General features: G+C 33.0%; 1 protein-coding gene and 1 long non-coding RNA gene across 5 annotated transcripts in view; one reads left to right on the top strand and one right to left on the bottom strand.

The window, feature by feature from the left end:
- LOC105215209 (Krueppel-like factor luna) overlaps positions 1–16365 on the bottom strand; it is a 273119-nt gene that overhangs the window by 147027 nt on the left and 109727 nt on the right. The gene's annotated exons all lie outside the window — the stretch shown is intronic.
- LOC128922840 (uncharacterized) lies at positions 4899–8220 on the top strand. The gene is made up of 3 exons (XR_008472026.1): positions 4899–5016; positions 5082–5221; positions 7760–8220. It is a non-coding gene; the product is annotated as an uncharacterized LOC128922840 (long non-coding RNA).

Raw genomic sequence — 16365 nt, 5'->3', positions numbered from 1 at the left:
CGAGAACCTGTGTTTAGGCGTGAAAAAACTATTCAGGCATAAGGGTTAATGTTCAAGTGAAAATTTAGTGGTCGCTTTCGTTTTCTAATTACATAAAACATCTGCAATTTCATTTGGTTTTAGCTTGAAAAAGTGCAGCTTCTGCAAGACACCAGTGAGCCGCCGGGCCGCTATACAATACAACACACGCATATATTCCGTAATAAAAATCAACTAACGACATATACACAATGCTAAAGCGCTACATAGCTCTGTAAGCTCGCAAGCACACGCCGCGAAGAATCGTGGAGGCACGTACGTACCCCACATGTGAATGTGAATGGGAATTTGTATCCTTCGAATGTGTGGAGGTATGCAAAGGAACGGTGGGATGAATTGAATAAAGGTAGCAAAGGTTAAAGCCACCACCAGCTATGCCGCATATATGAGATTATTCCAGATATCCAGATATACAGCGGCACGCAGGTTAAGTGTGCGCCTTTCTATTTGGTAAATGGGGCATATGAATTTTGTTTGCGACGGCTGGGAGTTTGGGAGCACGGCATTTTTTATGTACTGCACTTCCGCGTACACGCACACACACATGCCGCCAATAACATACATACATACACTTTTATATATGAATGCATGGCATTTGTATTTGTAATTTTACGGGTGTTATGGCACAACTCATCCTTTCCACAGCACGCAACTCACGTAGTCAATTTTTATAGCAACAACGCTTGTGTCTGCGCTCGTGTCTCAGCGAAGGAGGCACACATGCGTATGAGTGTATGTGTGTAATAACGCGCCACTGTCTGACACCAATAACAATTTTAAGACCCAAACTGCCGGTGTGGTGCTTAGAGTTGGTTTTTTTTTTCCTTGCAATATATGTATTTATTTTTTCTGCATTGCCTTTGCGGCTCCCAACTCCACTGAATTTACGATGGCATTCGAAGTGAAGTTTAGAGCCGATCCTTCGCATTTCTCTGCGTATGTTTTTGTAATGATTGTGGCTTCAAAGCAAAAGTTAAATGCATATAGCACCATAGCATTGTTTGTACTTACATATAAGAAATAACGGCATATAATGCGCGTGTATTTTACTCAAAGCAATGCTAAAGCTCCGCCACACATCATAGATTAGAAGCACAACAACAAAAGTAATTGAAAACCCCGTGGAAAACGCAGCGAGGGAGGCAGGCGGCCGGAAAATGGGCCATAAAGGTTTGTAAAGCCTGCCATTGAAAGCCCACATTTGCATATAGATGAACATGTATTCCAATATTAACAAGCATATACATATATGCCTATATATGAAAACTAAGGATTTGGGTAGCTGCCACCACATTTCTACGCTAACAAAGCGTATCTTATATGGCAAATGAACGCGCCACCACCACCAGGCCACTACTGTGTGTCATTGTTTTTGTTGTTGCATGTTGTTGTTTTTATTTCATTTAAAATAATATTTACTAACACATAAAAACTCATATGTGCAAACACTAAAGCCACATTAGGGAATAAAACAGAGAAAGAATACGCTCACGCTTGATACAGTTGAGAATGAGAAGTTCGTTCGTGCCTTAGAACTTTCGGTGGCAAGTTGTTTCAAATGTTTTAAAGTTGAGAATGCTGTTTTCTCGTATTCATTGGCTTTAATTTGTATTTTGTTTTCCTACAACATGAGCTGATACGCTAACATAAAACTAGGAGAACTCCTTAGTTACTCCGCCATCCAGTTATTTCAAAAAGGCTTTTAGAAACTTAAAAAATCTCAGATCCACGTATTATTGACGAATTGTTATAGTTTCATGCTCTTACAATTGATATTGTCGAATAGAAACTACTGTAAGAAACAGCATCGAAAGCTCACAAGAGCTTAATCGACTGTGATAACAACAAAATTAGAATTTTCTCTAAAATTTTTGATATCATACAAAAATACCTTGATTTTGAATACATTAGACATAAAACTCTATCGACTTGCGCCTCACGCCATTTTACATTAAAGAAAATCGATCGAAATATGCGTACGTACTTTCTTTGCCTTTTGTCAAGTTATGGCAAAATGCACACACCTGTTTCCACCCTCAAGACATGCTCATTTCTTACCTTCACTCACGTTGATACAAAAATAAATGACACTTCTTAAAAGTTATTGAACATTTAATGATTTTTTCTTTTATGTGCCAAACATGCTTTCAATCTTTCATGGAACTTTCATTTTTCCCCCATATGAGCAGCTTAGAATAACACCTTCATCGGGTTGACTTTATGTCAGCGCCACTTCGAACGTACGTTGTCTCAAGTGCTGTGGCAACCTGTCACCCGGCTTGGTTACGCAATATAAAATTTTTGACACATAAAAATTTTATGCATAAATAGCTTACACACTTATACGTGTATACTCCCAAACACATATCTAACCTTTGAGTGGAATTTCAATTTGTTAAAGTTGCCATAAACTTATGATATTACTACGCATAAGTGGGTCTGAGCAGCCACATGTGCTGCCACAGTTACGACCACAAAATGAGCATCACTTAAGCATTTACTTAAATTATGAAATTTTTGCTGCTTTACCCTTTCTTCAGCAAAGTAACCCCTTTAGTGCTGATTTTGTTGTTGGGGCGATATGTTGGTGCTGTTGAAAGTGGATTCTATATTTTTTTTCATCCAAAGATTTTTTTGCAAATGGTAGATGACACAAAAAGTACTTAATGCTCATAATATACACACCATGACGCATTTAAAGCGCTTAAAAGTGATTGATATTTTGGTAGCCTGTTTTTTTATTTCACTTTTTATCACTGAAGTGTGTTCAAAAGAAATATCGTTAAAAAATGGCGAAAATTCTCCCATATGCGCTTATTTACATTAAACATGCATTTATTGACAGCACACTCAATATCGAATTAAAATTGCCATCAGTCATTTTGCAGGCAAATAATAAATTAAATTTGCAATTTTTTCACTTGCGAAGACGCACTTCAAATTGCAATCCATTATCGCACATGACAAACTACTTTTATATGGACACTGAAGCTTTCACATGCGCTCAACTATGTTGTGGATATAATAAAAGCGGAAAGCTTTGACATTATTAGCAAATAGTATAGCGGATATTTAATTGGACAAATATTAGATTTTTAAAACTTTGTATTAATTGCATGAAATTCGAAATTAAATATGATTAACTGCTATATGACGAATTTTAATGAACTATTGGCAAATGTACTCAATTTCTCACACATTTCATCATTTCACAGCTTTCACCTGGTCACTGAACCGGAAGTGGTTGATCGCGAGTGTGCAACGGCGACACTTAGCGATTTGCAAGCGATAATGTAAGTATGTAGATTGTAGTGCGTGTTCGTTTCAGCTTCAGAAATTGCATTGAGAATATTAAAGCATGATAGTTTATTTATATAGAGTTTAATGATATCCGATAAATTTTGTAGATTCTACACTTAATTGACTTTTTGTGTTTGATTAATTTTGGAAATCATATTTTTGATAAAAATTAAAGGAATATATATGTACATACACTTTTAAGGCAACAATAAATATTAGAACCAAGTGCTTAAGGTCAGGAATTCTTTTTATAAATTTGTTTGCATTTCTTAGCTGTTATGACATATTAATTAAACTTGCATGATATTTCAAAGCAATATATTTCTTTGCCTGTGAAAACAAACCACTTTTTATGAAATATTCCTATGACAACCAATATAAATTTCTGTTTATTTACTCTCTGTGCAAATATGAGCGTTAATATCTTAGAAATATTTCAGTAAATTCAACTTAATTGCAGCATATTGCTTCAAATCGCCCTCAAATGTTATTAAAATCAACTCTATATGTTTCTATGATTTATTTTCTCGTCAGAATATTTTCTTCTGGGAAGTATTGAAATGAACTAAGAATTGTTATATCAATAACAAGTGCTTTACTGCTGCAAAAATCAAGAAACAAGCTATTAAAATTGAATATTTCAAGCATTAATATTTTTGAATTTTATTTTATACCTTAACAACTAATACAAAATCATATACAAATTCAATTAAGAAATCTTTTGAACGAACAAAAATCATTTACTCAATATTTGTGAAAAGGCATCAATGAATTCAAATAGGCTGAGTAATGCAGTTGTTGTGGCTTAAGTGATTTATAAAAAAACGCATATGTATCAACAAATATATGTATAATTGCTTCACCTAAAGGCCATTTAACTATGTGTGATATGACGCTAGGGAGGGTATCAGCAACAGCTTTTAAATATATTATATTAACTTTTCAAAGTATTTAGTTTAAAACATTTATTATATATGAATGCAGAAAAGTTTTGATATATTTATGTATATGTATTAAGTGCCGTTGAAATACACGCATCAAAACATGTCAAACTGACAGTTATCACTCAACGTCTGTCACAGCAATTGCCAACAGGTTTGCTTCGATTCAACATAAATGGCACTCATATGGAAAAAAATGGAAAAATGAGTGATGACAGTGCTATTTTTATTTTTTCGGCATCTTAATATATGCCGTAGAATTGTGAGTGAGGTAGATAGAAATATGGACACTGTATGTGGACGCACAACAAGTGGTTTTCGTTTCTATATTTGGTGCAATGGATTTGAATATTTCTTATCTGAAGCATATTTTTGTACGTAATATAACTTAAGTCATATTATAATGACGCTTTTAAAGATTCTACGAATAAAAAATACAAAGCAATAGTAAAAAAGACGGTGTTTCAAATGCTAGAATTTTCTTAAATTCTATGAAACACCTGGTACGTGATTAGAACACACCACACTATCCTTATCTTATTCATTACTCACTCATTGCCCCCTGAACACTAATAGTATAAAACTAGCTTCAGTGACCAAACTAAATGAGTTTTCAAAATGATATCTCAAGGTGGAATATAGAAAAATAAACTCGAGGATTGCAGCCTTTAATAAAAGTACAAAAAAATTTAGAAAATATATGTAAATAATTATAAAGCTGTGAACAAAACTGAAGGTAACACGAGAGCTGAAAAGTTAAATACATATTATTAAACTAAATATACATGTATGTGTGTAAAGGTATATGAAAAGGAAAAGAATTAACTGTTGCATGCTGTAAGACTACCCAAAACTAACATGGGGGTGCTAGCTGCTGACCCCCGTGCCGGTATGGACCCACTGGACAATTACTAAATAAAACTACTAATATATGTATGTAGGTAAGTTAGAACGTTTATAAAAACACATGTCGGTGTGTATGTCTGTAATTTTACGCCTTTTGACCTTTCATTGCTTGTCAGTTAAACAAGCAAATACAAGCCGGCAACTCTAACTTCTCATACATCCAACGCTGTGTGCCTTTTCAAGCCAACTGCTTATATTAGAGATTTATACGAAAATTCAGTTATAGTACAAATATATATATAAAGAGGACTGTGTGTGTGTGCTTAAAGATCAGTTTAGCAAAAGCACGTTAGTAATTTTAATCTCATCTTCCGCCAGCAGCGCACAGACAAAGCAGTCAAACGAACAGACTCCCACACACAGAAATGTAAAGCTATATAAATGTGTTGCTGCCTTTCAGACTATGTTGTAAAGGTCTGAGTGAGTATTTGGACATCGTCATCAATATTGCATAGTTAGTAGACATTGCGGAGCTGCTTTGAAAACCATTTTATCTACTTTACACTTTGCCTTTTCGTTCAGCTGTTGGCGCAGTGGTTTGGTTTGTCGCACCATATATCTCTTTATAGCTGCTTTTACTGCACAACCACCTACTCTACACTGGTGTGTGCATACATTATGTTGTTAATACTAATAGTATTTTATAAATGGCCAATGCCTTGGCCAAACTTGAATCAACTGCAATTTTCTTCTTTAGTTACCAAGCCCAAGCAAATATGTACTTAACTACTGCGCTCTATATAAACAGTCTGCTTACATATGTATACATATGCATATGCATATATGTGGAATAGAAGTTTGTGCTCAAGTGTTACCAGCAGCCGCGCAGCATCATGTTGGACTTTATTTTGCCCGACGTGCAACATTAAGGCCACATACAAATACACATACATCATTTAAACCCTTTAAAAGCTGGCCAGCAGCGCTTTCAAGGCAACTACAGCAGTTTTCACACTGCAAACGAACATATGTACATACATATGTATATATAAAGATATTTGTAGAATTTTTGAAAGCGCAACCAAAGCTCCGTTGGTGTTTGCGCTGCTTGTACCTTTCAAAAGTTATTTGCTTTTGGGATTTTACATGTCGATTTAACTGCTGCACACCAGCCAAACTAAACACACACACACACTCGAGGAAATATATATATTTATATATGTACACGTTGCATTTGGGCCGTTGTCCTGCTGTTATTCGCTTTTCGCCTTTTTGCGCACAAGTGTTGAGTAGCCTGCCACTGTCAGTTAACCCGCCAGTCGTACTGTTGTTGCTGCAATTGCTTTGGCTGTCATCTAACCATCATCATCATCAACAACTACCACCCACACAGTTATACATGCCACATGTGTATATAGCACCCTTTCTCTAAATATTATCTACTATTTGTGCTTGATTTTTGCGCTGCTTCCTTTTCTCTAGTACTTCCGCCATCCTCTGACACTTCCTTATGCTGAAAAGTTAACCATATCGTGCAACTATAATAACAAAAACAGCAGTGTAGCAAATTTCAACGCTTACTCAGTTTAAAATATTTACTTAGGAGTCTATGTGTTGCTCATGGCGGAGTTTGTGTGATGGGAAATTCGAGTTAGAGGAATGGGATGCTGAGCGAAAACCGATTACTTTTAGTTGAATGTGGTATTAGTTAGTTTTTCCTGACATTGAAGTAAGATCTAGTTTAAGTAGTACCTTAGTACCTTGTCCTCAGTTTAGGAACACATTTCTTCGTTTACCCTACAATTATTTTCCAACAACCACTCGGTGGACAGATTCGGACCCGATTCGAATGGGAGAACTCGGAGGATGATTAAGCAATTCGGAGTCCAATTCAATTCTTAAATCGAGTTGATAGATTTGAGATATGGAGACATTTTCCATTCTCAGCAAGCGTGGCATCCGCTTGCCATAGAGCTTTCGTATACTAAACTCCTGAAACGTGTCCCTTGTTATCTTAACTGTTTTAGCTAACTGAATTTACTTCATTTTAGAGTTATAAAAAAATATTTTGCGTAGGTTTTGATGTTATCGTCCGTAAGAGTTGTTCGGAATTTAGCAAACTACTGCCGAATAGTGCAGCATAGCCCGCACATCACCCACCAAAGCACTCTTTCATTCAGCAGTGGCGGAAAATATTGTTTCATTCACGAAGTTATTTTTGATCCAGCTTTTGCAAAATGTCAAACCTTGTGTCAATCAAAATGCCATATCTCTACCAATTGATCGATAGTTGTGAAATGTATATTCGTGTTTTTTGAAGGTTAGGTCGAACTTCGAAACATATGGATTCAATAATATTAGTTAATTCTCTGGAAGACTTATTGTAAAGACAGCAAGCTAATTTATTGTTTTCTTTATAAGGTAAAACTATATTTTACGATCTTCAACTTTCTTGAAACTGATTATTACTTTATATCTCTCAGCTTAACTATTATAAGCAAAATATTTTAGTTTTATATTCAGAAGCAAACTTTTTTGCCAACAAATTCTCAAGTTACTTGTAAATATCATTCTTTTTATTGTCCTTTTATGTGCACTCATTTGTCTTTTATTTCTTAATTTCTCTTTATAAGCACACATTTCATTGCGATCTTAATGTCGCACAATTCAACGCCACTCGGGTCATTCACCGCGCCATAAAAGTCGCTGTATTGACGCCGCGGACATAAATCCTCCAAAAATTTGGCGCGTACATGGAAAATAACGCACAAAACAACAAACCATAAAGGAGCTGTGCAGCAACAATAAAAATTCAGCAACATAAACTTTGATGTATTTTCAAATGCTTTAAAACGCACAATCAAAAAACAAAAACAAACAAATAACGAGCGAGCACTTTAAATGAAGCCCACGCTGTTGCTACCTGCCGAAGAGGCTACAAATGCGAAGACAGACGGAAATAAGCTTACTTTAGGATGGTTAAAGCGTTATTTGGAATATTCGGTCGACTTTATACGCATGCAACCAAGTCAGTTACATAAGAATGGGCTTCGTATGATTATGAAGTTTAATTTATTTACATTTTGGGTGAATAAATAAGATAAACAGATTTTTCACACTGATTAATCTACGCTAGGAATTTCTTTACATCTGTCGGCCTGTCAAAGCGAGTTGCTTAAAGTTTGACTTTTTAAGATTTTTTTCTAGAGGGATAGAGATATATTTGCAAGAGAAATTGAACTTCATACACTTATACGTACATATGTAATGTATGTATACATATGTGTGTATATGAAAAGCTTATGTGTCTGTTTACTTTCCGCTCGTATCTGGCGCACTTATTTGAGAAACAGCTGCCATGAAAAGAAATCTGATCTTTAAACTGTCAATCAATCATTATTTCATGGTTTTTTTGGACAAGCGTTTCTGTTTTCTTAATTTTAAATTGGAAAATATATATGTAAGTATTTATAAGTATGTACACATGTGTATAGCAATGTGTTGTGCAGTTGATCAATTCTAAAAGCATTTCATTATATATAACATCACTTTGGATGGAAAATAGCTATATATGTGAATATATATACGTATATTCTTAAAATTAATTATTATATATTGCATTTACAGACATGGACACGCCACTTCATAAATAATTTAATTTAATAATTTTTCAAAAATTTTAATCATCCCAAAACAACTTTCGAATATTAAATTTTAACTCGGTAATTTCGAATATAGTGTTATTTAGGGATTTTAATTTGAACATAAATGTGATTAGAGCATAGGTCCATTATTTGTTTTAAGAGAATCATAAGGTTGGTTGAAGCCGTCTATACATATAATCCTACATCTAACTTAATTTCACTTTTACAAGCATTTTTCTGAAGTTCACTAAAATTTCATTACTTTACTATACTAATATACGGCCTATTTTGGAACAGACAAAGGGACTATTTTTATTACATATTTTTATTTTACATTACTCTTTACATACCAGCTTACATCAACTTTTAATTATTTATTTTCATAAAATATTTTTTATTTTTTCTCAAACCAATACTAACCACTTTCATATAGAGGTATACACAATCACCTCTCTACTCATATATAGCTGTAGGAAAGTCCAAATACAGCCACATATATAAATTATATCTTATCGCAGTGCTTTTGAAATAACAAGCAACATGCAGTGACTAGAAAAATATTTCTCAGAAACATTAATCATCGATTAATTTGAAATACTTGGTTAGGAAAAAAACATATTACGGTCGGCAACTAATCTATAAAAAAAACTTTTTTATTAATGACATACTTAGCACCTTTACAACAAATACACAAGTAAATGATAATGATAATTAGTACTATATTGCGCTGGTAGAAATTCTCTTTTGGTGTTTGAGTAGATATTTAATTTGTGTGTGTGTTAATTACCACCATCATGACATGAATAAATGCGATAATAGATATGTTATGTAGTGCAAGGTATCGGTAACCCATAAACATAATATAAATTTACGATTTTAATGCACTTTGTGTGAAACCGAAATATTTCGCCCTATTTGTAATTAATAGCCTGTCTGCGGTCGCAAAAGTGGCGCTTGAAAGATGAAATCACCGCTACACTTTATTTTCTGACAATTTATCAATATCATGTTGATAATATATAATATAATATATATGTATATATAATTAGTTAAAATCGCAGCTGGTTGGGTGGTTTGGAGATATTAAAGGTTTTACTAAAAAAAGAGTAACGTTCATACGAGTAATATCTTTAAAATTCAAAAATCGGGTATCATTGACTTGCAGTAACTTCCTCTTTGATGGTTGTCGGCAGTTCAAAAGACACAGAGCATTATATAGGCTCTTCAAAATCCCATTCATATACTTTCCACTATACTCGACAAACTGAATGCATTGTAGAAAATATACCACTGCGGTGTCTTTTAATAAAATATTAAGCGAAGTTCCTACAGCACTTGAGGTTATAAGAGATTTCTGTACTACTGTTATCTTGTCACAGTTAAGATAAGCTACAATAGTTCCACTAGATTTAGGCGTTAAAAATGAATATGACATCTATATTATTACATTGCAGCTGCATTGCATTGTATTGTGTATTCTGCTTGCTTTGCAATTGATTCATACAAAAAGCGGCGGCAAATAACCTTTGATTCTCATAACCACCACAATAAGCGTCAGCACCTTTCCGGCTCTCGCTTCCCTTCTACTCTTTCATACAATATTTAGTATCAGCGGTTTAAAGTTTCAACATCGCATAACTGATGAATGACTCTAACGGTATTTATTGGAGCATAATATTTTTTATAAGCGCTATTGGCTCAGTAGCTAATAGCGGCGCCACTGTGTGCTACAGATACAAAGCGGTGAGTACCACTAGACTGGATACTTAAATGCAAGGTGAATGAACAATAATTTTTTACGGTTTCATTGCTTTTGTTTTTTACATTATTCGATTTTTCAGTGGCGCTTCAGCTTCAAATTGTTTATAGTTTTGAGGTGGAAAATCTACTCACCAATTTACACTTCATGATTTTGAATTTTGATGAAACATACCTGCAAAGAAAGTAGATGGAAAGTGTTATTAAGTGTTTCATATTAATTAAAAGACATATTTGAAGAAAAAAAGGTTGAGTATAATGACTATAGAGTTATCTAGTCATGAAAACTATTTTCATTGAACTTATACCAATGACCAAACAGGGCAAAATTTGTATATTAGTAATAAAATAGCTGAATTGAATTGGAATGAAACAGAGAAATAATAAAGATTTTATGAATATTTCATAATCCGAATGTGAAAGAGGAGAGTCATCATCATCATTAATTTAATGGAGAATCACAACTTCTGAAATAAAATTTATACTCAAACCAAATACTCAAAGAACAAAAAAAGACAATAGAATATACTCAATTTAACTAATCAAAAAAAATAAAGCCTTTTGGCGCCAAAATGTCCCGCAAAATAATTTAAACGTTTAAAACCTAAAAAGCTGTACGCCTATTTGGCGCCGCCGCACCTACGCTATCTCCCAGGCATGGGACACACGTATGCGCTCCCAAAAATTGTTGAGCAATGACACAAACACAGAGTAGAAAGCTTTGAAAAAATACTGCATATATGCATCGTACATTTATTTCTTTTTTAAATCGCCGCCGAAAAGTTGCCAAATGCTGTTGCCATTTATTTAACGCGACTCCTCTTCGTCGCTCTCTCCAATAATAATTTTATTATTATTTATTTCGTTTTGTGACAGCTGCACTATAAATTACCGATTACGCCTTAGCTGTGCAATTTTTTAACGCTTTTGAAGCAATCAAATAAATTTTTATCATCGAAAGTATGAGCGTGCAAAGGCGTGAAAGTGTAACTGGTAGAGCTTTTCGCTGCGCGTAAATTTCAACCGAAAAAGCGTTTGTTTTTCGCCACTGAAGCGATATAAATATCAACAAAAAGCATAGATTGTACAAATAGTCTATATTATTGTAATATCGAAAATAATTGAGCTGCACTCGTTAAGCGCATTAAATGAAAATATCGCATATCAATTTAAAATAATTTATTTTATTTTCTGTTACGCGATAAAATTGGGTTTATTTGTAAGAAGTAGTGCTGATTTTTTAAACCTTAATTAAAAAATTGTAAATTTATATATATTTGTTTACTTGGCTATACATTGTGTTTTCATTGATCACCATCATGTTGGAATTATGTATTTATATTTTTATAATTAAAATAAAAAATCAATTAAATTAATACCTACGCTATCTTCAGATTACCGAATACTATGGCTCTAATACTTCTACTATGTACTAATTTCAATAATAATAATAGTGCTGTCAAGTCCATTTATTAAACATCTCAGAAATACTATTTACAATACTTCAATAATATTGCATAGTTTCGGCTTTAAAACTTCTTTGTTAATATCGCATAACAATTTTTCAATTGTACTTGAGTCAGGAGACCACACTATCTAAGTGATGATGACATTTTCCTTGAACCACAAATACATTTCAAAATAGACTTGTTTCTTTAAGGTTTTTAACTCATTGAAAGAATCAAGCTTAAAATAATCAACTACAGATGAATTCTTAAATTATTTCTGACAAATAATTTCAAAAAATGTATTATACTTCTCGTAGGAAATATTAAGTTTTCATGAAATTTCACTTAAATTGCTGATAGCCGACTCAATTGTGGTTACTATTTGCTATTTTGTATATAAGAAATTTATTTCTACGTCTTAGCAATCAATACTATTTACCCGCCCTATTCCACAAAATGTTGGGCAATCAATCTTAATTTAGATTCCCTGAATTTGACTGTGTTCGGTTCGACCAAAAGCAATTTGCTTTACTGATTGCCTACATTCAGGCGTTTGATGTTGATAAACTACACACATACGAGCTTAAGTGAGTCAATGGACCAAATGTGTGTGAGCCCATTTCTGGCATGCTGTGCGTATAGAATAAACTCAATTCGTTGCCGAATACTTCTGCTAAATTACTTGTGTAAAATATTTTTGGTGATTATCTACATATGTGAGAGTGTTTAGAAGAAATCTTAAATTAAATAGAATCACTAAAAATGTTGAAAAATACGCAGTAGACATGTTTTACGTTTACTAAAATAAAATTTTGTGAGCATTTTGTTATAATTGTTTGACTGAAATGTTAATAAAAGTTTGTTGCTGATTCTTGTGCATTATATTTTTAATTACTAAGTCATTATTTGAATCATATATACGCTTTATTCAATTGAAGTTATGTATTTTGGATTTGACGTAAGCTCTCGAATATTAGAAAGAAGTGTTAAAAAAAATAATAAATATAAATATTAAAAAAATAAAACTAGCTCAGAAAACTCGCCAAACATTATATTTTATAGTAAGTAAATATCATTGCAACAAAAGTTGTATATTTGTATCAAAAGAGCTGTATCAGTAATGTTAAACACCTAACTAGTCATATTCATCATATAAAATATATTTATTTACTCAAAATATTTAGAATCATTTGTAAACTAGTAACAATTAGCAATGGCATTCGTGGGAAAAATAAAAATTAAATAATTTATAAAGAATGTATACGCGTAACACCCACACAGCGAGCTGGCAAAACGAGTTTATTAGAAACGCAAAAATAAGCTACAATTAAGACACAAGCCTCAGTCAAGTTCATGGCGGCTAAGCCAAGCTCAACGGAGCTGCTTAAAAATTCACTGAAAGCAAAAATGAGTCAGAAAGCGCACAATGAAATGTATGAAAAAACAAAAACAAAAATACAATAACAAGCAACAGCTGAATAAATAATAACTGATGTGCACATTACTTTTATGGCATACCAAAATTATTAGCAATTTTTTATTGTTTTTATAAGCATACACATAGTATATTTATAAGCATGTATTTATATTTGTTTGCTGCTCGTTGAGTTCTAGTTTTTGTGCTTTTCTACATTTTTATATATTCTATCGACAGCTAACGTGAAATCGGAGCTGTTGCTTTTGTTTTTATGCATATATAGGTATCGATAAAGCGTAATTCTTTTCATATAGCAATACACATTTACATTAATATATGCACAGCGTACGTACGAGTATGTATGTCGCTACATAGTTCTAAGCGCTGGAATGTGCACGAATCGCCATTTTGCCGCGCACACCTCACAGCGCAAACAGATATTTTCAGGCAATTTATTTATTTATTTATTTTATTCGTTCTTTTAACTACAAATTTGTTTATATTAGTGAACTATGCGGCGCGCTTTTTTCATACGACAAAGCCGCACAAAAACTAAATTAAAGAAAAACACTTCAAACGCAAAAAAGGAAAAAAGGAAAAGAGGATAAAATAATGTTAAATAAATAAGAGATTTTTAATGAATATTTAATATGTGAAATGTATTATTCAGCGTAGTTGCGGCATATTTATTTAATCATTGTTTAATGCAAGCCATTTACTTCGTATTTGATGCTGCCAGCGCCATTATTATTAATTTTCATACAATAGTTTTAACCATTTATTGCTGCTTTTATTTCACACCGGCCTCTAATAATAAATAAACTAACACCTCATTTATATTTTATGCATTGCACTTATTGTTGTTTGAGTACAAACACCTTTTCACATACAAACATAAACACAGTCTTACTTTTACATATTTACATTAAATAATTGCTGCTTACTTTGTTTGCGTTATCGCATTCAACTCGCAATGTAAATAGCAACTTTTCTTGCCTTTCCCTTCAGTACGTATCCAATGCTGTTTTAACATGAAAAAACACTAATGCAGAATGTTTATTGTTGTTGTGATTTTATTACAAAGTGGCATACTATTTATTCACGCTTATTTTTACACTATATCACCGGCATATTTATCAACTTTTAGTTGTTATGTGTCTATAACTTGTTTAGGTTAATGTACGCGGCGTATACGTAACCGGAATATATACACATTTATATGCTGATTTTTATGTATACTAAACTATAACTATTTGTAATCACTCGCTGAAACTACACATGCATAATGCAGTGGCAAGTCATAGTTTCAGTTGCACTTGACCTTGTAACCTCAAAATTTTAGCAATAACCCAAAGTATAGCAATACTGACTGACGTAGGCAAAATGGATTTCATGAGATTTAAAAATATTTTTAGATACCACTTATTTCAAAATTTAGAATTTTTTGCAACAATTGTTGAAATCAATATCAATAAACAATGGCAAATACTTACCTCAGTTTCTATTTCTGCAGTAAGAACATTTCAGCAATGCACTCATATTACTGCAAATAACTTTTCGGAGTGACGCGGTATATTTTAGAACATACAAGAACATATTTACATGCTTCAATTGACTTGGGAGTTTTGAAAAGTTGATTCACTATACTTTTAGCGCAAATGGCACGTTTCTGAGTTTCATTGCATTATTCATTATGCAGGTATTTGTTTCTACTTTAAAATAAATGAACGAAATAATAAAATTGAATCGCCACATTGCATCAGTTGTATTTCAGCAAAAAAAATCTAAAACAAAGAAATTAAATATTTCGGAGTAGACTAAATGCACTCAAACCCTATGCATATATAAAACAAGGCAAGTATTCAAGTAATGTTAGGTTCTTTATATTCATTGCCAATTTTACTGAGATAACAAAAATCGGTTTTCAAGAGACAATTCTCATTCAGTGTCGCCACCTTAATAGATTAATGCCACAATATTGCTATTGTCCGCTTTGTGCTCACCTGTGCTGAGCGCCGCTAAGTACATTAATTAGTGAAGTGAGCCAGCTTGGGTAATTACCGCCATTGTTTACAGTACCACCTACTGCCTAATTGTGATTTTGCCAATTCTTAAACTTATGGGCTATTGCTTTGACTTTGTCCCCCTAATTGTTTATTTAATTAAGTCATAAATAGCAATTAATGTAGTTAATAAATGATCACAAAGTAAATCGAATGTTCATTTAATTGCACACAGAGAAAAGAGTGAGACTGTGGCTGTTGTGCGAAGAGCAGTAAAAGAGATTGGGTGAAATAGGAATATAAGGAAGCACTGGCACAGTAAAGGTAAATTAGAAGTAAATATACCTTGTTGGAAGTAACGGTTCTAAATTAATAACAATAAAATTACGCGAAATTTTAATTAAACTAATTTAAATAATTTTTTTTTTTTGAAATTCATAAATGATTTAGATTTTTAGATAACATATATATCATGTGATGGCAAAAACAGCTCACTCTAGTGAAAGATGAAAACGTGTCAAACTGATTCTACTGGTCCAAATTCCTAAAATGTATCCTGCAACTTATTCACATTTCAAGTCATCGATGGAAAGCCTTCCTTAATTTTAAAGATCTTCACAATGAATGTTGTTGGTTTACTTTGAATGGGAAAAGGCATCGTCTGCGACAGTAGCCTTTACTGGCTGCACTAAGAGCATAAAATATTAATTTTTTCGTCATGTAAAAAGTCAGAAATAAGCGATGCCACAGCAATTCCATATGCATAAAATCCATGCGACAAAAAATTGATCAAGAGAAACCAGTTTCTATTTTAGAAATAGAGACCACTAAATTTTTCACCAAATCGGCATTCAAACAAAGGTTCATAAGTATGATAGAATAGAGTATATAACAGCGGGGACATGATAAAAATATTGACGGCTTCACTGTTGCATTTAATTAAGGTCTCATAATCCACTGTCAAGTTCG

The sequence above is a fragment of the Zeugodacus cucurbitae genome, chromosome 6, assembly GCF_028554725.1.
Source record: "Zeugodacus cucurbitae isolate PBARC_wt_2022May chromosome 6, idZeuCucr1.2, whole genome shotgun sequence".
NCBI classification, from domain to species: Eukaryota; Metazoa; Arthropoda; class Insecta; order Diptera; family Tephritidae; genus Zeugodacus; species Zeugodacus cucurbitae.
The sequence above is the reverse complement of the archived record's forward strand: the minus strand, read 5'-3'. Positions and strand labels throughout refer to the sequence as shown.